We start from the raw sequence: 24,134 nt of genomic DNA on the forward strand, positions 1-24,134 counted from the left end.
GTGACACCATGGGGACCCAGTCTGGTCCTCAGGACTCATTCTCACATCCTGGACACCCCCCATTGTCCCCAGGGCCCATTGTGACATCCACTGCACCCCCTTGTCCCCAGGGCCCATTGTGACATTCAGGGGACCCCTCTTTGTCCCCAGGGCCCATTGTGACATCCTGGGGACCCCCCCTTGTCCCCAGGGCCCATTGAGACGTCCCAGGACCCCCCACTGTCCCCAGGGCCCATTGTGACATTCAGGGGACCCCCTTTGTCCCCAGGGCCCATTCTGATACCGTGGGGACCCCCTTTGTCCCCAGGGCCCATTGTGACATTCAGGGGACGCTCTTTGTCCACAGGGCCCATTGTGACATCCTGGGGACCCTCCTTGTCCCCAGAGCCCATTGTGACATCCAGGGGACCCCCCTTTGTCCCCAGGGCCTATTGTGACATCCTGGGGACCCTCCTTGTCCCCAGAGCCCATTGTGACATCCCAGGACCCCACTTTGTCCCCAGGGCTTATTGTGACACCATGGGGATCTCCCTTGTCCCCAGGGCCCATTGTGACACCGTGGGGAACCCCTTTGTCACTGGGGGCCATTGTGACATTCCAGGATTTCACTTTGTCCCCAGGGCTCGTTCTGACACCTTGGGGACTCCCATTGTCCCCAGGGCCCATTGTGACATCCTGGGCAATCCCATTGTCCCCAGGGCCCATTGTGACATCCTGGGGACCCCCATTGTCCCCAAGGCCCATTGTGACATTCCAGGACCCCCCATTGTCCCCAGGGCCCATTGTGACATCCACTGCACCCCCTTGTCCCCAGGGACCATTGTGACATTCAGGGGACCCCTCTTTGTCCCCAGGACCCATTGTGACATCCTGGGGACCCCCGTTGTCACGGGGGCCCATTGTGACGTCCCAGGACCCCCCATTGTCCCCAGGGCCCATTGTGACATCCTGGGGATCCCTCCTTGTCCCCAGGGCCCATTGTGACGTCTTAGGACCCCCCATTGTCCCCAGGGCCCATTGCGACATTCAGGGGACGCCTCTTTGTACCCAGGGCACATTGTGACATCCTGGGGACCCCCCCTTGTCCCCAGGGCCTATTGTGACATCCTGGGGATCCCTCCTTGTCCCCAGGGCCTATTGTGACGTCCCAGGACCCCCCATTGTCCTCCGGACCCATTGTAACATTCAGGGAACCCCTTTGTCACTGGGGCCCATTGTGACATCCCAGGACCGCCCATTGTCCCCAGGGCCCATTGTGACATCCTGGGGACCCCATTTTCCCCAGGACCCATTGTGACCCTATGGGGACCCCCCCTTGTTCCCAGGGCCCATTGTGACACCGTGGGTACCACCCTTGACCGCAGGGCTCATTGTGACATCGCAGGACCCCCCTTTGTCCCCAGAGCCCATTGTGACATACAGGGGACCCCCTTTGTCCCCAGGGCCCATTGTGACATCGCAGGACCCAACCTGGTCCCCAGGGCCCATTATGACATCCTGGGCACCCCTTTTGTCCCCACGGCCCATTGTGGCACCATGGGGACCCCCTTTGTCACTGGGGCCCATTGTGACATCCCAGGACCCCACTTTGTCCCCAGGGCTGATTGTGACGTCCCAGGGCCCCTCTGTGTCCCCAGGGACCATTGTGACACTTTAGGGACCCCTCTTTGTCCCCAGGGCCCATTGTGACATCCTGGAGACCCCCCCTTGTCCCCAGGGCCCATTGTGACGTCCCAGGACCCCCCTCTGTTCCCAGGGTTCATTGTGACTTTCAGGGGATCCCCCCTTGTCCCCAGGGCTGATTGTGACGTCCTAGGACCCCTCTGTGTCCCCAAGGCCCATTGTGACGTCCCAGGACCCCCATTGTCCCCAGGGCCCATTGTAACATCCTCGGCACCCCCTTGTCCCCAGGGCCCATTGTGACATTCAGGGGACCCCTCTTTGTCCCCAGGGCCCATTGTGACATCCTGGGGACCCCCTCTTGTCCCCAGGGCCCATTGTGACGTCCCAGGACCCCCCATTGTCCCCAGGGCCCATTGTGACATCCTGGGGATCCCCCCTTGTCACCAGGGCCCATTGTGACATTCAGGGGACCCCCCTTTGTCTCCAGGACATATTGTGAGACCGTGGGGACCTCATTAGTCCCCAGGGCCCATTGTGACATCCTAGGGATCCCCTCTTGTCCCCAGGGCCCATTGTGACGTCCCAGGACCCCTTATTGTCCCCAGGGCCCATTGTGACCTCCTCGGCACCCCCTTGTCCCTAGGGCCCATTGTGACATTCACGGGACCCCCCATTGTCCCCAGGGCCCATTCTGATATGGTGGGGACCGCCTTTGTCTCCAGGGCCCATTGTGACATCCTGGGGACCCTCCTTGTCCCCAGAGCCCATTGTGACATCCAGGGGAACCCCCTTGTCCCCAGGGCCCATTGTGGCACCATGGGGACCCCCTTTGTCACTGGGGCCCATTGTGACATCCCAGGACCCCCCTTTGTCCCCAGGGCCCATTGTGACATCCTGGGGACCCCCATTGTCCCTAGGGCCCATTGTGACATTCCAGGACCCCCCATTGTCCCCAGGGCCCATTGTGACATCCACTGCACCCCCTTGTCCCCAGGGCCCATTGTGATATTCAGGGGACCCGCCATTGTCCCCAGGGCCCATTGTGACATCCTGGGGACCCCCCCTTGTCACTCGGGCCCATTGTGACGTCCCAGGACCCCCCATTGTCCCCAGGGCCCATTGTGACATTCAGGGCACCCCCTTGTCTCCAGGGCCCATTCTGACATTCAGGGGACCCCTCTTTGTCCCCAGGGCCCATTGTGACATCCTGGGGACCCCCCCTTGTCACTCGGGCCCATTGTGATGTCCCAGGACCCCCCATTGTCCCCAGGGCCCATTGTGACATTCAGGGCACCCCCTTGTCCCCAGGGCCCATTGTGACATCCCAGGACCCCCATTGTCCCCAGGGCCCATTGTGACATCCTGGGGACCCCCCCTTATCCCCAGGGCCCATTGTGACATCCCAGGACCCCCCATAGTCCCCAGGGCCCATTGTGACATCCTGGGGATCCCTCCTTGTCCCCAGGGTCCATTTTGACGTCCTAGGACCCCCCATTGTCCCCAGGACCCATTGTGACATTCAGGGGGACCCCCTTTGTCTCTGGGGCCCATTGTGACATCCCAGGACCCCACATTGTCCCCAGGGCCCATTGTGACATCCTGGGGACCCCACTTGTCCCCAGGGCCTATTGTGACACCATGGGGACCCGTTTCTCCCCACGGCGTATTGTGGCACCATGGGGACTCCCCCTTGTCACTGGGGGCCCATTGTGACACCATGGAGACCCCTGCTTGTCCTCAGGGTCCATTGTGACATCCTGGGTACCCCCTTGCTCCCAGGGCCCATTGTGGCACCATGGGGATACCCCCTTGTCCCCAGGGCCCATTGTGACATTCTAGGACCCCACTTTGTCCCCAGGGCCTATTGTGACACCATGGGGACCCCTCCTTGTCCTCAGGACTCATTCTCACATCCTGGGTACCCCCCATTGTCCCCAGGGCCCATTGTGACATCGTGGGGACCCCACTTGTCCCCAGGGTCCATTGTGACACTATGGGACCCCCCCTTGTGCCCAGGGCCCATTGTGACACCGTGGGTACCACCCTTGTCTTCAGGGCTCATTGTGACATCCCAGGACCCCCCATTGTCCCCAGGGCCCATTGTGACATTCAGGGGACCCCCTTTGTCCCCAGAGCCCATTGTGACATGCTGGGGACGCTCTTTGTCCCCAGGGCCCATTGTGACATCCTGGGGACCCCCTTTGTCCCCAGGGCCCATTGTGGCACCATAGGGACCCCCTTTGTCACTGGGGCCCATTGTGACATCCCAGGACCCCCCCTGGTCCCCAGGCCCCATTGTGACATCCTGGAGACCCCCTTTGTCCCAGGACTTCATTGTGACATCCTGGGGACCCACCCTTGTCCCCAGGGCCCATTGTGACATCCCAGGACCCCCATTGTCCCCAGGGCCCATTGTGACATCCTGGGGACCCCCCCTTATCCCCAGGGCCCATTGTGACATCCCAGGACCCCCCATAGTCCCCAGGGCCCATTGTGACATCCTGGGGATCCCTCCTTGTCCCCAGGGCCCATTTTGACGTCCTAGGACCCCCCATTGTCCCCAGGACCCATTGTGACATTCAGGGGGACCCCCTTTGTCTCTGGGGCCCATTGTGACATCCCAGGACCCCACATTGTCCCCAGGGCCCATTGTGACATCCTGGGGACCCCACTTGTCCCCAGGGCCTATTGTGACACCATGGGGACCCCTCCTTGTCCTCAGGACTCATTCTCACATCCTGGGTACCCCCCATTGTCCCCAGGGACCATTGTGACATCGTGGGGACCCCACTTGTCCCCAGGGTCCATTGTGACACTATGGGGACCCCCCCTTGTGCCCAGGGCCCATAGTGACACCGTGGGTACCACCCTTGTCTGCAGGGCTCATTGTGACATCCCAGGACCCCCCATTGTCCCCAGGGCCCATTGTGACATTCAGGGGACCCCCCTTTGTCGCCAGGGCCCATTCTGATACCGTGGGGACCCCGTTTGTCCCCAGGGCCCATTGTGACATCCTGGGGATCCTCCGTGTCTCCAGAGCCCATTGTGACATCCAGGGGACCCCCTTTGTCCCCAGGGCCCATTGTGGCACCATAGGGACCCACTTTGTCACTGGGGCCCATTGTGACATCCCAGGACCCCCCCTGGTCCCCAGGGCCCATTGTGACATCCGGCGGACCCCCCTTTGTCCCTAGGGCCCATTGTGACATCCTGGGGACCCGTTTCTCCCCACGGCGTATTGTGGCACCATGGGGACTCCCCCTTGTCACTGGGGGCGCATTGTGACACCATGGAGACCCCTGCTTGTCCTCAGGGTCCATTGTGACATACTGGGCACCCCCTTGCTCCCAGGGCCCATTGTGGCACCATGGGGATACCCCCTTGTCCCCAGGGCCCATTGTGACATTCTAGGACCCAACTTTGTCCCCAGGGCATATTGTGACACCATGGGGACCCCTCCTTGTCCTCAGGACTCATTCTCACATCCTGGGTACCCCCCATTGTCCCCAGGGCCCATTGTGACATCGTGGGGACCCCACTTGTCCCCAGGGTCCATTGTGACACTATCGGGACCCCCCCTTGTGCCCAGGGCCCATAGTGACACCGTGGGTACCACCCTTGTCTGCAGGGCTCATTGTGACATCCCAGGACCCCCCATTGTCCCCAGGGCCCATTGTGACATTCAGGGGACCCCCTTTGTCCCCAGAGCCCATTGTGACATGCTGGGGACGCTCTTTGTCCGCAGGGCCCATTGTGACATCCTGGGGACCCCCTTTGTCCCCAGGGCCCATTGTGGCACCATAGGGACCCCCTTTGTCACTGGGGCCCATTGTGACATCCCAGGACCCTCCCTGGTCCCCAGGCCCCATTGTGACATCCTGGGGACCCCCTTTGTCCCAGGACTTCATTGTGACATCCTGGGGACCCCCCTTGTCCTCAGGGTCCATTGTGACAGCCCAGGACCTTACATTGTCCCCAGGGCCCATTGTGTTATCTGGGGGAACCCCTTGTTCCCAAGGCCCATTGTGACATCCTGGGGACCCACCCTTGTCCCCAGGGCCCATTGTGACATCCCAGGACCCCCCATTGTCCCCAGGGCCCATTGTGACATCCTCGGCACCCCCTTGTCCCCAGGGCCCATTGTGACATTCAGGGGGCCCCTTTTTGTCCCCAGGGCCCATTGTGACATCCTGGGGATCCCTCCTTGACCCCAGGGCCTATTGTGACGTCCCAGGACCCCCCATTGTCCCCAGGACCTATTGTGACATCCTGGCCACCCCCTTGCTCCCAGGGCCCATTGTGGCACCATGGGGACACCCCCTTGTCCCCGGTGCCCATTGTGACATCCCAGGACCCCCCTTTGTCCCCAGGAGCCATTGTAGCACCATGGGGACCACTTTTGTCCCCAGGGCCCATTGTGACATTCTAGGACCCCACTTTGTCCCCAGGGCATATTGTGACATCCTGGGGACCCTCATTGTCCTCAGGGTCCATTGTGACATCCTGGGCACCCCCCATTTTCCCCAGGACCCATTGTGACATCCTGGCCACCCCCTTGCTCCCAGGGCCCATTGTGGCACCATGGGGACACCCCCTTTGACCCCAGGGTCCATTGTGGCACCATGGCAAGCCCTTTTGTCCCCAGGGCCCATTGTGACATTCTTGGACCCCACTTTGTCCCCAGGGCCTATTGTGACACCATGGGGACACCTCCTTGTCACTGGGGACCCATTGTGACACCATGGGGACCCCCCCTTGTCCTCAGGACTCATTCTCACATCCTGGACACCCCCCATTGTCCCCAGGGCCCATTGTGACATCCACTGCACCCCCTTGTCCCCAGGGCCCATTGTGACATTCAGGGGACCCCTCTTTGTCCCCAGGGCCCATTGTGACATGCTGGGGACGCTCTTTGTCCCCAGGGCCCATTGTGACATCCTGGGGACCCCCTTGTCCCCAGTGCCTATTGTGAAATCCTGGGCACCCCCTTTGTCCCCAGGGCCCATTGTGACGTCCCAGGACCCCCCTTTGTCCCCAGGGTCCATTGTGACATCCTGGGGACCCTCTTTGTCCCCAGGGCCCATTGTGACAGGGTGGGGACTCCCTTTGTCCCCAGGGGCCATTGTGATGTCCCAGGATCCCCCTTTGTCCCCAGGGCCCATTGTGACATCCTGGGGATCCCTCCTTGTCCCCAGGGCCTATTGTGACGTCCCAGGACCCCCCATTGTCCTCCGGACCCATTGTAACATTCAGGGAACCCCTTTGTCACTGGGGCCCATTGTGACATCCCAGGACCGCCCATTGTCCCCAGGGCCCATTGTGACATCCTGGGGACCCCATTTTCCCCAGGACCCATTGTGACCCTATGGGGACCCCCCCTTGTTCCCAGGGCCCATTGTGACACCGTGGGTACCACCCTTGACCGCAGGGCTCATTGTGACATCGCAGGACCCCCCTTTGTCCCCAGAGCCCATTGTGACATACAGGGGACCCCCTTTGTCCCCAGGGCCCATTGTGACATCGCAGGACCCACCCTGGTCCCCAGGGCCCATTGTGACATCCTGGGCACCCCTTTTGTCCCCACGGCCCATTGTGGCACCATGGGGACCCCCTTTGTCACTGGGGCCCATTGTGACATCCCAGGACCCCACTTTGTCCCCAGGGCTGATTGTGATGTCCCAGGGCCCCTCTGTGTCCCCAGGGCCCATTGTGACACTTTAGGGACCCCTCTTTGTCTCCAGGGCCCATTGTGACATCCTGGGGATCCTCCGTGTCTCCAGAGCCCATTGTGACATCCAGGGGACCCCCTTTGTCCCCAGGGCCCATTGTGGCACCATAGGGACCCACTTTGTCACTGGGGCCCATTGTGACATCCCAGGACCCCCCCTGGTCCCCAGGGCCCATTGTGACATCCGGCGGACCCCCCTTTGTCCCTAGGGCCCATTGTGACATCCTGGGGACCCGTTTCTCCCCACGGCGTATTGTGGCACCATGGGGACTCCCCCTTGTCACTGGGGGCCCATTGTGACACCATGGAGACCCCTGCTTGTCCTCAGGGTCCATTGTGACATCCTGGGTACCCCCTTGCTCCCAGGGCCCATTGTGGCACCATGGGGATACCCCCTTGTCCCCAGGGCCCATTGTGACATTCTAGGACCCCACTTTGTCCCCAGGGCCTATTGTGACACCATGGGGACCCCTCCTTGTCCTCAGGACTCATTCTCACATCCTGGGTACCCCCCATTGTCCCCAGGGCCCGTTGTGACATCGTGGGGACCCCACTTGTCCCCAGGGTCCATTGTGACACTATGGGACCCCCCCTTGTGCCCAGGGCCCATTGTGACACCGTGGGTACCACCCTTGTCTGCAGGGCTCATTGTGACATCCCAGGACCCCCCATTGTCCCCAGGGCCCATTGTGACATTCAGGGGACCCCCTTTGTCCCCAGAGCCCATTGTGACATGCTGGGGACGCTCTTTGTCCCCAGGGCCCATTGTGACATCCTGGGGACCCCCTTTGTCCCCAGGGCCCATTGTGGCACCATAGGGACCCCCTTTGTCACTGGGGCCCATTGTGACATCCCAGGACCCCCCCTGGTCCCGAGGCCCCATTGTGACATCCTGGGGACCCCCTTTGTCCCAGGACTTCATTGTGACATCCTGGGGACCCACCCTTGTCCCCAGGGCCCATTGTGACATCCCAGGACCCCCATTGTCCCCAGGGCCCATTGTGACATCCTCGGCACCCCCTTGTCCCCAGGGCCCATTGTGACATTCAGGGGACCCCTCTTTGTCCCCAGGGCCCATTGTGACATCCTGGGGATCCCTCCTTGACCCCAAGGCCCATTGTGACATCCCAGGACCCCCCATTGTCCCCAGGACCTATTGTGACATCCTGGCCACCCCCTTGCTCCCAGGGCCCATTGTGGCACCATGGGGACACCCCCTTGTCCCCGGTGCCCATTGTGACATCCCAGGACCCCCCTTTGTCCCCAGGAGCCATTGTAGCACCATGGGGACCACTTTTGTCCCCAGGGCCCATTGTGACATTCTAGGACCCCACTTTGTCCCCAGGGCCTATTGTGACACCATGGGGACCCCTCCTTGTCCTCAGGACTCATTCTCACATCCTGGGCACACGCCATTGTCCCCAGGGCCCATTGTGACATCCTGGGGACCCTCATTGTCCTCAGGGTCCATTGTGACATCCTGGGCACCCCCCATTTTCCCCAGGACCCATTGTGACATCCTGGCCACCCCCTTGCTCCCAGGGCCCGTTGTGGCACCATGGGGACACCCCCTTTGACCCCAGGGCCCATTGTGGCACCATGGCAAGCCCTTTTGTCCCCAGGGCCCATTGTGACATTCTTGGACCCCACTTTGTCCCCAGGGCCTATTGTGACACCATGGGGACACCTCCTTGTCACTGGGGACCCATTGTGACACCATGGGGACCCCCCCTTGTCCTCAGGACTCATTCTCACATCCTGGACACCCCCCATTGTCCCCAGGGCCCATTGTGACATCCACTGCACCCCCTTGTCCCCAGGGCCCATTGTGACATTCAGGGGACCCCTCTTTGTCCCCAGGGCCCATTGTGACATCCTGGGGACCCCCTTGTCCCCAGTGCCTATTGTGAAATCCTGGGCACCCCCTTTATCCCCAGGGCCCATTGTGACATTCCAGGACACCCCTTGTCCCCATGGCCCATTGTGAAATCCTGGGGACCTCCTTTGTCCCCAGGGCCCATTGTGACGTCCCAGGACCCCCCTTTGTCCCCAGGGTCCATTGTGACATCCTGGGGACCCTCTTTGTCCCCAGGGCCCATTGTGACAGGGTGGGGACTCCCTTTGTCCCCAGGGCCCATTGTGACATCTCAGGATCCCCCTTTGTCCCCAGGGCCCATTGTGACATCTCAGGACACCCCAATTGTTTCCAGGGCCCATTGTGACATCCTGGGGACCGCCCAGTTGTCTCCAGGGCCCATTGTGGCATCCTGGGTACCCCTTTTATCCCCGGGGCCCATTGTGACATCCTGGGGACTCCCCTTGTCACTGGGGACCCATTGTGACACCATGGGGACCACCCCTTTCTCCCCAGGGCCCATTGTGACGTCCCAGGACCCCTCTTTGTCCCCAGGGCCCATTGTGACATCCCCGGACCCCCCATTGTCCCCAGAGCCCATTGTGACATCCTTGGGACCCCCATTGTCCCCAGGGCCCATTGTGACATTCAGGGGACAGCCTTTTTCCCAAGGGCCCATTGTGACACCATCGGGACCCCCGTTGTCCCCAGGGCCAATTGTGACACCATGGGGACCCTCCTCGTCACTGCGGACCCATTGTGACACCATGGGGACCTGCCCTCGTCCTCAGGGCCCGTTGTGACATCCTGGGGACCCTCTTGTCCCCAGGGCCCATAGTTGCACCCTGGGGACCCCCTCTTTATTCCCAGTGCCCATTGTGACATCCCAGGACCCCCCTATGTCCCCAGGGCCCATTGTGACACCATGGGGACACCCCTTTGACTCCAGGGCCCATTGTCACATCCCAGGACCTCCCAATTGTCCCCAGGGCCCATTGTGACATCCTGGGGACCCGCCCTTGTCCGCAGGGCCCATTGTGAAGTCCCAGGACCCCCTTTGTCCCCAGGGCCCATTGTGACATCCTGGGGACCCCCCTTGTCACTGGGGACCCATTGTATACACCATGGGGACCCCCATTGTCCCCAGGGCCCATTGTGACATCCTGGGGACCCCCCTTGTCACTGGTGACCCATTGTGACACCATGGGGACCCCCGTTTGTCCCCAGGGCTCATTGTGACATCCCAGGACCTCCCATTGTCCCCAGGGCCCATTGTGACATCATGGGGACCGCCTTGTCCCTCTGGCCCGTTGTGGCACCGTGGGGACCTCCTTTGTCCCCAGGGCCCATTGTGACACCATGGGGACCCCTTTTGTCACTGTGGTCCAATGTGACATCCCAGGACCCCACTTCGTACCCAAGGCCCATTGTGACACCGTGGGGACCCCCCTTGTCTCCAGGACCCACCGTGGCACCGTGGGGACCACCCTTGTCACTGGGACCCATTGTAAAACTATGGGGATCCCCCCTTGTCCCCAGAGCCCATTGTGACATCCTGGGGACCCCCTTGTTCCCCATGGCCCACTGTGATGTCCCAGGACCCCCCCCTTGTCCCCAGAGCCCATTGTGACATCCTGGGGACGCCCTTTTTCCCCAGGACCCATTGTGGCACCATTGGGACCCCCTTTGTCACTGGGGCCCATTGTGACTTCCCAGGACCTCACTTTGTCCCCAGGGCCCATTGTGACTTCCGGGGGACCCCCTTTGTCACCAGGGCCCATTGTGACGTCCCCGGACCCCCCATTGTCCCCAGACCCATTGTGACATCTTGGGGACCCGCTTTGTCCCCAGGGCCCATTGTGACATTCAGGGGACAGCCTTTGTCCCAAGGGCCCATTGTGACACCGTTGGAATCCCCGTTGTCCTCAGAGCCCATTGTGACATCCTGGGAACCCCCTTTGTGCCCAGGGCCCATTGTGACATTTCAGGACCCCACTTTGTCCCCAGGGCCCATTGTGACATCCTGGAGACGCCCTTTGTCCCCAGAGCCCGTTGTGACATCTAAGGACCCCCCAATTGTGCCCAGGGCTCATTGTGACATCCCAGGACCCCCCATTGTCCCCAGGGCCCATTGTGATGTCCTAGGCCCCCCCTTTGTCCCCAGGGCCTATTTTGACATCCTGGGGACCCCCCTTTGTCCCTAGGGCCCGTTGTGACATCCTGGGGACCTCGTTTGTCACTAGGGTCCATTGTGGCACCATGGGGATGCCCTTTGTCCCCAGGACCCATTGTGACATCCTGGGCACCCCCTTTGTCCCCAGGGCCTATTGTGACAGGGTGGGGACTCCCTTTGTCCCTAGGGCCCATTGTGACATCCTGGGGACCTCGTTTGTCCCCAGGGTCCATTGTGGCACCATGGGGACCCCCTTTGTCCCCAGGGCCCATTGTGAAATCCTGGGGACCCCCTTTGTCCCCAGGACCCATTGTGACATCCTGGGCACACCCTTTGTCCCCAGGGCCTATTGTGACAGTGTGGGGACTCCCTTTGTCCCCAGGGTCCATTGTGAAATTCTGGGGACCCCCTTTGTCCCCAGGGCCCATTGTGACATCCTGGGGACCCCACTTTGTTCCCAGGACCCATTGTGATGTCCACAATGGCCCCGTTGTCCCAAGGGGTCATTGTGACATACTGGGGACCTCCTTTGTCCCCAGGGCCCATTGTGACGTCCCTGGACCCTCCATTTTTCCAAGAGCCCATTGTGACATCCTGGCGACCCCGCTTTTTCCTCAGGGCCCATTGTGGCACCATGGGGAGCCCCTCTGTCTCCAGGGCCCATTGTGACATTTAGGGGACTCATCTTTGTCCCCAGGGCCCACTGTGACATCCCAGGACCCCCCTTTGTCCCCAGGGCCCGTTGTGACATCCTGGGGACCTCGTTTGTCACTAGGGTCCATTGTGGCACCATGGGGATGCCCTTTGTCCCCAGGACCCATTGTGACATCCTGGGGACCCCCTTTGTCCCCAGGGCCCATTTTGGCACCACAGGGACGCCCTTTGTCACTGGGGCCCATTGTGACATCCCAGGACACCCCTTGTCTCCAGGGCCCTTTGTGACATTCAGGGGACCCCTCTTTGTCCCCAGGGCCCGTTGTTGCATCCTGGGGTCCCCCCTTGTCCCCAGGGCCCATTTTGACATTCAGGAGAGCCCTCTTTGTCCCCAGGGCCTGTTGTGACATCCTGGGGACCCCCTTTGTCACTGGGGCCCATTGTGACATCCCAGGACCCCCCTTTGTCTGCAGGCCCCAATGTGACATTCAGGGGACCCCACTTTGTCCCCAGGGCCCACTGTGACGTCCTAGGACCTCCCTTTGTCCCCAGGGCCCATTGTGACACCGTGGGGACCCCCTGTTTTCCCCAGGGCCCATTGTGACATCTGGTGGACCCCCTTGTCCCCAGGGCCCATCGTGGAACCGTGGGGACCCTCCTTGTCACTAGGGCCCATTGTGACACCATGGGGACCACCCCTTTCTCCCCAGTGCCCATTGTGACATCCTGGGGACCCCACTTGTCCCCAGAGCCCATTATCACATCCTTGGGACCCCTGTGTCCCCAGGGCCCATTGTGACGTCCCAGGACCCCCCATTGTCCCCAGGGTGCATTGTGACACCGTGGGGACCCCCTTTGTCCCCAGAGCCCATTGTGACATCCTGGGGAGCCCCCTTTGTCCTCAGGGCCCATTGTGACATTTCTGGACCCCCCACTGTCTCCAGGGCCCATTGTGAACATCCTGGGGACCCCTCTTTGTCCCCAGGGCCCATTGTGACATCCTGGGCTGCCCCGTATGTCACCAGGGCCCATTTTGACACCGTGGGGACCCCCTGTTGTCCTCACGGCCCATTGTGACATCCCAGGACCCCCAATTGTCCCCAGGGCCCATTGTGACACCATGGGGAACCCTCTTGTCACTGGGGACGCATTGTGACACAATGGGGACCCCACCTTTGTCTCAAGTGCCCATTGTGACATCCTGGGGACCCCCTTTATCCCCAGGACCCATTGTGACGTCCCAGGACCCCATTTGTCCCCAGGGCCCATTGTGACATCCCAGGGCCCCACTTTGTCCCCAGGGCCCATTGTTACAGGGTGGGACCCCCCTTGTCCCCAGGGCCCATTGTGACATCCTGGTGACTCCCTTTGTCCCCAGGGCCCATTGTGGCACCATGGGGACCCTCTTTGTCACTGGGGCCCATTGTGACATCCCAGGACCCCACTTTGTCTTAGAAGGTCACTAATCGGACTACTGGTACATCCTGACTCTGCTTTCTCAATAAACATTGAAGAACACCTGGGGTTTGTTTTCTCCAAGGGAAAACTTCCCTGCCACGGTTCCTGGTTCCCGGTCCTGTTTCCCGGTCCGGTTTGGCTTCGCTATCAGAACAGCTGCTGCCTCCACAGCCGCGCTCGAAGTCCCCGTTGTGACACCGGGATGGCGGGAGAAGGGGGGTGGCGGGGGCGGCAGCGGCGGCGATTGGAGGGGGGCAGTCGGGGCTGGGCGGACAAGCGGCGGCTGCTGCGGCTCCTCAGGCAGCGACAGCAGCAGCGATCGGGGGGACGTGGGGGGCGGACAAGCGGCGGCTGCTGCGGCTCCTCAGGCAGCGACAGCAGCAGCGATCGGGGGGACGTGGGGGGCGGACAAGCGGCGGCTGCTGCGGCTCCTCAGGCAGCGACAGCAGCAGCGATCGGGGGGACGTGGGGGGCGGACAAGCGGCGGCTGCTGCGGCTCCTCAGGCAGCGACAGCAGCAGCGATCGGGGGGACGTGGGGGGGCGGAGAAGCGGCGGCTCCTGCGGCTCCTCAGGCAGCGACAGCAGCAGCGATCGGGGGGACGTGGGGGGCGGACAAGCGGCGGCTCCTCCGGCCGCGGCCAGGACGTGGCTTCGCCGGCACCGGGGCCCGAGACCGCGCGCTGTGGGGCTGCGGGGCGGCTGTGGGGCCGGGGGGCTCCGGGGGTCCCGCAGAGGCCGCTGTGGGGCGGGATGGGGCGGCTGTGGGGCCGGGGGGCTCCGGGGGTCCCGCAGCGGCTGCTGTGGGGCGGGATGGGGCGGCTGTGGAATTACCTGTGGGGCACTCATGGGGCTGCTGTAGGGGTCTTAAGAGGCATGTCTGGAGCACTTATGGGGCGACTATGGGGCAGGTGCTGGGCTGCTACAGCGGGACCTGTGGGGCACCCAGGTATGTGCACCCATCACCGCGTGCACGCGCACGCAGCTACACACTGATGTGTAAGCAAACACGTGGCCACACACACGCACACTTCCACAAGCGTGCCCAGTCCCATCTATTGACAGAAAGACGTACGTGAAATGCACTGACATGCTTGAGGGTAAACACGTGCGTGGATGTTTGGCACACTGCACACACGCACACGTCTGAACGATAATGCTCCAGCTTTAGCATAAATGGAGCTGACATCAAGGCACTCACATGTGGACAGACCAACGTTTATAGGCACCAAGGCTTTCGCGCACAGGTTCGTCCAAGAACAGGCACATACCTGCAGGCACCCTCCGAATGTGTGTTCTGTGCATTCTCTTAAGGGACGCTAGATGGCAGCAAAGACCATGAAATTATTAACCTCAGTCTAACCCTAGGTTTATGACATTTTTTCTTACTATAGATGCGTTTGATGCTAAAAATTCCCCCAAATTGTAATGAATATGCGATAATTGTGTGAATACAAGCATCGCAAGAGCATCCAGTTTTTGGAGCACTTATGGAACATGATAAAGCCAGGCAGAGCCTGACAAAGTGCGACAGAGCCCAACAGGGCTTGACAGAGCCTGATAGAACTCAACAGGGGCCGACAAATCCCGACAGCGCCTGACAGCGAACAGTGGAGTCTGGCAGGGCCTGACAGAGGCTGTCACAGCACGACAGAGCCAGAGGAGCCTGACAGAGCCCAGCAAACCCGACAGGAATAGACAAGGCCTGGGTGCACAGACCTGGGTGCGTGTGGGAAGGTTTCTGCCTGTTTTCCAGTGAGGAATGGTGTGTGTGCACGTGGACAAACAGAAGGCGAAGCAGCTCGGTTCCAACACTGAAGAAGGCTGTACAGTCACGTAGACACGGGGGCTGCTCCGCTCCTGCTCTCCTGCTCTCTTGCAGGACACAGAGGCCTCAGAGCCCTGTTCAGTTCAGTTCAGTTCCATACAATGTTCACTGACTGCAAGAAAATCCCTCAAATCCCCCACAATGTGGGGCTCAAAAGGGAGTCCCCCTGAAAAGAGGGGGTCACAGTCCAAAAATGCCTGAAAATTCCTGGGGGAGGATAAAACTTATTAAACCCTGTAAATATGAGCGTGAGAATTTCAAACAGAGAGAAGTCTGTCGTTTGTATTTATATATTGCAGAATGGTATTCATGTAGATATAAAATGATTTTAAAATAAAACCCCTTTTCTACTCTGTTATATAAAGGATTTTAGAATGTAAAGAATTTCTGTTGATGGTTTTAAGAATACAAACATCTTATCTATTTGTAGATTAAAAAGTGAAGGACTTGAAAAAGAAAAAAATATCTAGATAGGAACTTAAAATAGAAAAAAGTGTGAGTAGGCAGAGCTATGTATAATTACTACGTGTTACATAGTCTAAATAGGTAATAAATATCATCTATATATATCCACTCACACCCGTATACATACCTTTAATTTATTAATAAATGTAAATCGATATCCCAGTCTAAATATATATAATTGTAAATATGTCAAAATCTGTAAATTTGAAAAGATACCTGAGTGTTAAAATGGAAGTTTAAATGTATTTAAGTGTAAATAGACAACGGATCAGAGCGCAGCGCGGGACAAACGGGGACGGGTGATGATAGGCGGAGAGAATGGAAATTGACGTGCTTAGCTGGCCAATCAGATTGCGGAGAGGGAAGAGAAGGGGCGGGCCGCGGGGGCAGGGTTGTCTCGAGGGCTTCCCAATGCGCATGCGCAGAAGTGGGCGCTGCGAGGTGCACGGGGCGCTCTCGGCGGCCACGTGCGCGCACCGTTGGAGCCCGGAGCGGACTCGCTGCGCCGCTGTTTCTGCGAGGCCCCGGGGAGTGCCCGGCCCGGCCCCGCCCGGCCCGCTCCGCTCCGTCTCAGAGCCGCCTGGAGAGCCGGGTCGGGCAGCCCCTTCTCGGCTCCACCTCTTCCCGAGCTAAGCCACGCCCCCTTGGGGCCGTGCCATGTTGACCGCACCCTCTCCCTACCCCAAGAGGCTCCTCCCATGGGGGCGTGCCCCAGAGAATGCCCGCCCCCAGACCACCTCCCATGGGGCGTGACACAGAGGCTCCGCCCCCCCGAGGGGCTCCCCGTGGGCGTGCCCTCTCAGTACCCGCCCCTCGGCACTGACCCCACCCCATGTAGGCGGGGCCACACCCAGCTGCCCCCTCCCATCTGTGACCCATAACCAAGCCCATAGCAGCCCTATGGCTGCCCCACAGGTCCCGCTGTAGCAGCCCAGCACCTGCCGCTTGTCCGCCCAGCCCCGACTGCCCCCCCCCAATCGCCGCCGCTGCCGCCCCCGCCACCCCCCTTCTCCCGCCATCCCGGTGTCACAACGGGAGATGTTGCAATGGGCCCTGGGGACAAAGGGGGTCCCCAGGATGTCACAATGGGCCCTGGGGACAAGGGGGCCCCCAGGATCTCACAATGGGCCGTGGGGACAAAGAGGGGTCCCCAGGATGTCACAATGGACCCTGGGGACAATGGGGGGTCCTGGGACGTCACAATGGGCCCTGGGGACAAAGGGTTCCCCAGGATGTCACAATGGGCCCTGGGGACAATGGGGGTCCCCAGGATTTCACAATGGGCCCTGGGGACAACGGGGGTCCCGACGGTGTCACAATGGGCCCTTGGGCCAAAGGCTGTCCCCTGAATGTCAAAATGGGCCCTGGGGACAATGGGGGTCCCCAGGATGTCACAATGGGCTCTGGGTACCATGGGGGGTCCGGGAACGTCACAATGGGCCCTGGGGACAAAGGGGGTCCTGGGACGTCACAATGGGCCCCAGTGACAAAGGGGGTCCCAATGGTGCCACAATGGGTCCTGGGCAAAAAGGGCGTCCCCAGGATGTCACAATGGGCTCTGGGGACAAGGGGGGTCCCCACGGTGTCACAATGGGTCTTGGGTACAAAGTGGGGTCCTGGGATGTCACATTGGGCCACAGTGACAAAAGGGGTCCCCATGGTGCCCCAATGGGCCCTGGGGACAAAGGAGGTCCCCATGGTGCCACAGTGGGCCCCAGTGACAAAGGGGGTCCCCACGGTGTCATAATGGGCCTTGGGTACAAACTGGGGTCCTGGGGTGTCACACTGGGCCACAGTGACAAAAGGGGGCCCCATGGTGCCACAATGGGCCCTGGGGACAAAGGGGGTCCCCAGGATGTCACAATGGGCCCTGGGGAGAAAGAGGGTGTCCCCATGGTGTCACAATGGGTCCCGAGTGATAAGGGGGGTCCCCACGGTGCCACAATGGGCCAGAGGGACGAGGCGGTCCCCATGATGTCACAATGGGCCCTGGGGACAATGAGGTGTGCCCAGGATGTCACAATGGGCCCTGAGGACAAGGGGGGGTCCCCATGCTGTCACAATGCGTTACCAGTGACAAGGGGGGTCCACATGGTGTCACGATGGGCCCTGGGGACAAACGGGGGTCCCTATGGTGTCACAATGGGTCCCCACTGACAAGTGGGGTCCTGAGATGTCACAATGGGTCCTTGGGACAAAGGAAGGTCCCCAGGATGTCACAATGGGCCCTGGGGACACTGGGGGTCCCCATGGTGTATACAATGGGTCCCCAGTGACAAAGAGGGTCCCCAGGATGTCACAATGGGCCCTGGGGACAAAGGGGGTCCTGGGACTTCACAATGGGCCCTGCGTACAAGGGCGGGTCCCCAGGAGGTCACAATGGGCCCTGGGGGCAAAGGGGGCTCCTGGGATGTGACAATGGGCCCTGGAGTCAAAGGGGTGTCCCCATGGTGTCACAATGGGCCCTGAGGACAATGGGGGTCCTGGGATGTCACAATGGGCACTGGGAAGAAAGAGGGGGTCCCCAGGGTGCCACTATGGGCCCTGGGGACAAGAGGGTCCCCAGGATATCACAATGGGCCCTGGGGACAACGAGGGTTCCGACGGTGTCACAATGGGCCCTTGGGAAAAAGGCTGTCCCCTGAATGTCACAATGGGCCCTGGGGACAATGGGGGTCCCCAGGATGTCACAATGGGCTCTGGGGAGAAAGGGGTGGTCCCCATGGTGTCACAATGGGCCCAAGTGACAAGGAGGGTCCCCATGGTTCCACGGTGGGCCCTGCGGACAACGGGGTCCACCGGATGTCACAATGGGCCCTGGGGACAAAGGGAGGTCCTAGGATGTCACAGTGGGCCCTGGGGACAAAGTGGGGTCCCCTGACTGTCACAATGGGAGCTGGGGACAAAGGGGGTCCTGGGATGTCACAATGGGCCCCAGTGACAAAGGGGGTCCCCATGGTGTCACAATGGGCCATGAGGACAAAGGGGGGTCCTCGGATGCCACAACGGGCCCTCGGGACAACTGGGGGGTCCTGAGATGTCGCAATGGGCCCTGGGGACAATGGGGGGTCCCCACGGTGCCACAATGGGTCCCCAGTGACAAGGGGAGTCCCCAGGATGTCACAATGGGCCCTGGGGATAAAGGGGGTCCCCAGGATGCCACAATGGGCCCTGGGGAAAAAGGGGGGTCCTGGGATGTCACAATGGGCCCTTGGGAAAAAGGCTGTCCCCTGAATGTCACAATGGGCCCTGGGGACAATGGGGGTCCCCAGGATGTCACAATGGGTCTTCAGTATAAAGTGGGGTCCTGGGATGTCACAATGGGCCCTGGGGATCAAGGATGGTGCCCAGGATGTCACAATGGGCTCTGGGGACAATGGGGGGTCCTGGAATGTCACAATGGGCCCTAGGGACAAAGGTTGGTCCCCAGGTTGTCACAATGGGTCCTGGGGACAACTGGGGGTCCCCAGGATGTCACAATGGGCCCTGGGGACAAGGGGGATACCCACGGTGTCAAAATGGGCCCTGGGGACAAAGGGAGGTCCCCAGGATGTCACAATGGGCCCTGGGGATGACGGGGGGTCCTGGGACGTCACAATGGGCCCTGGGGACAATGGGGCGTCCTGATATGTTACAATGAGCCCTGGGCACAACTGGGGGGTCCTTAGATGGGGGGTCCTTATGTGGGGGGTGATGGTTAAAGTGTAAGTATGGAGAAGCTTGGCAGATTGATTATATTACACTTCCACAAACACGCCAAGGTAAGCATTATGTACTTACAATGGTGGAAGCAACCACGGGATGGTTGGAAACATCTGCCGTACCTCATGCTACAGCCCGAAATACCATCTTGGGCCTTGAGAAGCAAGTCCTTTGGAGGCCGGGTACGCCAGAAAGAATTGAATCAGACTATGGTACTCATTTCAAAAACAGTATTATAGACAATTGGGCCAAAGAACATGGTATTGAGTGGGTGTATCATATTCCATATCATGCACCAGCCTCTGGGAAAACTGAAAGGTACAATGGTTTGTTAAAAACTACACTAAAGGCACTGGGTGGTGGAGCCTTTAAAAACTGGGATTCACATTTAGCAAAAGCCAGTTGGTTGGTCAACACCAGGGGATCAACCAATGGAGCCGGGCCTGCCCAATCAGAAATTCTATGGACTGTAGAAGGAGATAAAGTCCCTGTAGTACACATGGAAAATATGTTAGGAAAGGCAGTCTGGGTTCCTCCTGCCTCAGGCACAGGCAAACCTATTCGTGGGATTGTTTTTGCCCAGGGACCTGGCAGCACCTGGTGGGTGATGCTTAAGGATGGAGAAGTTCGGTGTGCACCTCAAGGGGATTTGATTTTAGGTGAAAATGTGCAATGCTGAACTGTACGATGTGAATTGCCGCACTAACAATGTTTAATAAGTGTCTTTCAGATCAAGACAATGGTGATGAAACCAGCGCTGGCTTCTTCGAGTGGCGCCCGACACCTTCTTGGAAGTTGGTGTCCTTAACCCACCAACAGGGGTCATGAGATGCACTTGGACCATTTTCCCTGCCCTGGGAGACTGTGGTGACAAAATGAACTTAATGAACTTTTCAAAGGATGGTCCACTGATTAATTACTCCTGTGTATATATGTACATATGTATATATATATATATATATATATATATATATAGTAGTAGTGATTAATTAGATTGTATTGATAGATTGTATTGATAAGGTTTAAGTATTCAGTGAATGTCATATGATAAGGGGTGGAATGTCCTGGTTTTGTTAAAAACAAGTTTCTCTTTTAGCGAATTTTTGCCTGTCAGCTAAAGCCTTCATGTCAGCTGCATTTTCCTGGAGAACCAGACACATGTTTTGGTTAAACCCAGCAAGGGAATGGAAACTTATTGACAAGCACGGATGGACATCTCGCGAGAGGGGCAACGAGAAACTGGTGATCGAGAGACTGACCAACGGTGAATAACATTCCGTTCACGTGAATACTTCATATAAAAGCGGGAGATCACGAGAATCTCGTCCCTTTTCCTTCCCTTTTGCCTTTTTCCTTCCCTTCTGCTCATGGCCGACATCAGGAGAGGACCTTGCTGGTCGTCCCTGCGAACTGAGGCCAGTGAGAGACTGAATCCAGCTCCGGTTGGCTGCAGAGTCTGATCCAGGACTTTGGGTGCTGGCTCTGCAGTTGCTCAGACTTACAAGATGGGTTTTGTATATTTGTATTATTTTCTCTGTTCTTATCAGTAGCATCAGTAAAACATCTTTAACTTTTCCAACTCTCTTCTCTCTGTCCTTCTTTCCCTCCCGATCGCCTGTGCTGAGTGGGAAGGGGGGAGAGGGAGGGGCAAAAGGGGGAAGTGGGGGGGAGAAGAGGTTAACAATACATCTGCCAGGGTTTGATTGTCACCCCGCAATCCTAACCCTCGACACTCTGTCTACAACTACCTAATAGGGAGTTATAGAGAAGACTGAGCCAATTTTTTTTGGAGGTGTATAGCAAAAGGACAAGAGGTAACAAACTGCAGGAAGGGAAATTCCAACTGAAATAAAAATATATCAGCTTCACCGTGGAGTGGGTTTAGTGGTGTGACAAGGGTCGGAGAGGTTATGGGAACTCCAGTCATGGAAACATTCAAAACTTGTCTGATCAGCCTGACCTGACTTTGAAGCTAGCACTGCACAAGAAGGGTTTGGACAAGAGAGTGTGAGCTAAATTATGAGTTTATGAAGATTGAATGAAAGTAACACATGGAAATGCATTCCCGGAGTCCAGAGCTTCTTTCACACTCAATTTCAGGAAGAAAATTGTGTTCCCGTAGGGACAAACAGGATATCAGGAGATCTCAAAAACTCAAGAATATTTAATGTGAAGGAATAATCAAGAATGAATCCAAAAGGTAAGGAAGGATTTCAAGAAAAATTGGACCACTATTTAAATAAACATTATGAAGCCCAGGAGCCAGACTCCCCCACTCCTGAAGCCACGTGATAAACAAAACAACACCTGAGCTCAGTCGCTGCTCCTGCCCCAGCATCCAGACCTGGCAGGACATTTCCTAATATCCCACAACCTGAGCACCTTTCAAGCAGGTTACAGTTAAAATTAAAGCTTCCCATGGAAATGCTGCTTTTCTCTCTCTGCCTTTCAAAGCACAGATTAACTAGAAGTCAGGAGTTAACACGACCCACATCTAACATCAAAAGCTGCTGATGTTTAGCTGAGCATAAGTGACAGGTCTGATTCTTTCTTGGCACAAAAGAGTTATTAACTTTTTCAAGGCCCTGTTTTTGCTTTTCCCACTACGTCATTACTTCAGTTCTTGTGTGATGGACCAGACCACAAGGCACCAAACTTTCAGTACGTACTTAGGAGAACAGGTGTTAAGAAGGACAGCAACAAGTTACAAACCGGGGTTCTACAAGAGTTTATGGTGTTCCAAACCTCTCGATTCGGCTGCTGAGAACCTTCTCAAATTTTACTAATCAGCCTTAAACTCTGAAAGGCTCTTTGAGCAGTAATATCTACTGCTTCAAAGTATGAGATTTCAGGGGAAAAAAAAGTCTCTCCGTTGTTGGAAGAAAATATTTCTAAATCTGAACAACTTCCCCTTGGTACAGAACTGGCTCTGGTGGAAATTCAGTTTTAGCAATTAAGTCAAAGCTGGGTTTGATTCAATTATCACCTTTTTAAATGCCACCCTTCATGCACATACTGAGCATCTGACCATCAAGAAGCTAAGAGGACATGCCAGTACAGGCCAACAAGCTAAGCTGGATCTAACTTCAGGGCCAGTAACCCACTAACTATCCACCACCTGCTTCAGTACAATAAAATAATTTGCCTGTGTGGTGGAACAGTGCCATTAATCCCCACATTTACACGTGTGGAACTGAGGCTCCCAAAGATGAGCGCAGCTCCATCGCACTCACCATCAGTCATTTAAGTGCTGAAGTCGGAAGCCCAAAGCTCCCTTCAGCTGGTCCCTTCTACAGCCAGAGGGCGTTTCAACCCACCCCAAACCTGCACATCCATCTGGAACTACTCATCCCTCCCCGCTGACCACAAGAGGCTGGAAAGTAACTAAGCTTCTCAAAGCCATGGGCAATGGTTCTGGAATCCATCCAAAACTAACAAGGAATTAAGGAATGGCCTAAGGTCACCCACTTTACTCAGGGCACACATGTGCTGTGTCATTTTTAGGTAGGAGACTGCATTCTGCCCACCAGAGCTAGAGGAACACAGCTCCGCAGCCTCTTGTAGCATCGGGACAAGCTTCAAGTCCCACAGGACAGCAACTGCACTTACTTGGAAGATATTGGAGAAGTCTCTCAAGTTGAAAATGTAGTGGAACTTGATGGCTGTTGGAAGGAATGTAGCGGCTACTTTCTGGTGCAGTCCCAGGGCAAGGGCAATCAGCTGCTGAGCTGATTTTTGCACAGCCCCCGAGAAATTTCCACTTGTCAGGTGCTGCGTTAAAATGGTGCTATAGATCCTGGACAAGGCATCCTGCCCAGGGATGGACAGCGCGAAGACACAGAAGTGACGCTGAGGGAGAGAAAGGAAGGCATGGAAAGGTCAGAGAGGTAGAAAAACACCTTTCAAGCAAAATGCCCTTGGGGATTTGCTGTGATAATCTCATCTAGGCTCCCTTTCCCATGAAATGCTGGACCAGATGATCTTTTGAGGTCCCTTCCAACCTGGGTTGTTCTATGATTCTCTGATTTGCAGTCCACCTGAACAAGGTTATTTCCCTCTCCCAGTTTGCCAGCAGAGCTCAGGTGGGAAGTGACATCACTCTGCTCACTAAACCAGGGATTTTCAAGTGCATCTCACCAATGCTACACTGGAAGTGCAGTCCATTGAAGAGCCAAAGGGCTCTGAAGGTCCCACCGACCTCTGACAAAGCCCAGTCACTGTCTCTATTAAGAGCAGCCCCTGGAAGGCGCCATCTCCCAGAGGACCTCTTTACTAATTTGGAACTTGCAAAGTTGCCCATGGGACACTTCATTTTAACTCCACACCTTGCTGAAGAGGAGCCAGGGTCCAAGCTGACTCTGGTCATTAGGTTTCTCCATGATGAAATGAATTTTGCTCACTGCTACCCAGTCCCTCCATCGGTTGGCAGCTCCCAAAAATCAAAGTCTAATGTTTAAGATCTCTTCCCAAATCTTCTGTTATCAGCAGCGCTTGAACTGCTTTTTGTTTGGCTTGGGGTTTTTTTGTTCGGTTAGGTTTTTGGGGGGATTTGGTTGGTTGGTTGGTTTTGGTGTTCTTTGTTTTGTTGGTTTTGTTTGGTTGCTTGGTTTGGGGTTTGTTGGGGTTTTTGTTGTTGTTGTGTTTTGGTGT

General features: G+C 57.8%; 1 pseudogene; it reads right to left on the bottom strand.

Annotated features, from left to right (window-relative positions):
• Window positions 1-21,628: 21,628 nt before the first annotated feature.
• The window catches only part of LOC136112124 (dynein axonemal heavy chain 9-like), a 69,719-nt pseudogene continuing 67,213 nt past the window's right edge, over window positions 21,629-24,134 (bottom strand).

Source organism: Patagioenas fasciata, chromosome 26, assembly GCF_037038585.1.
Source record: "Patagioenas fasciata isolate bPatFas1 chromosome 26, bPatFas1.hap1, whole genome shotgun sequence".
In the NCBI taxonomy this organism is placed as follows: Eukaryota; Metazoa; Chordata; class Aves; order Columbiformes; family Columbidae; genus Patagioenas; species Patagioenas fasciata.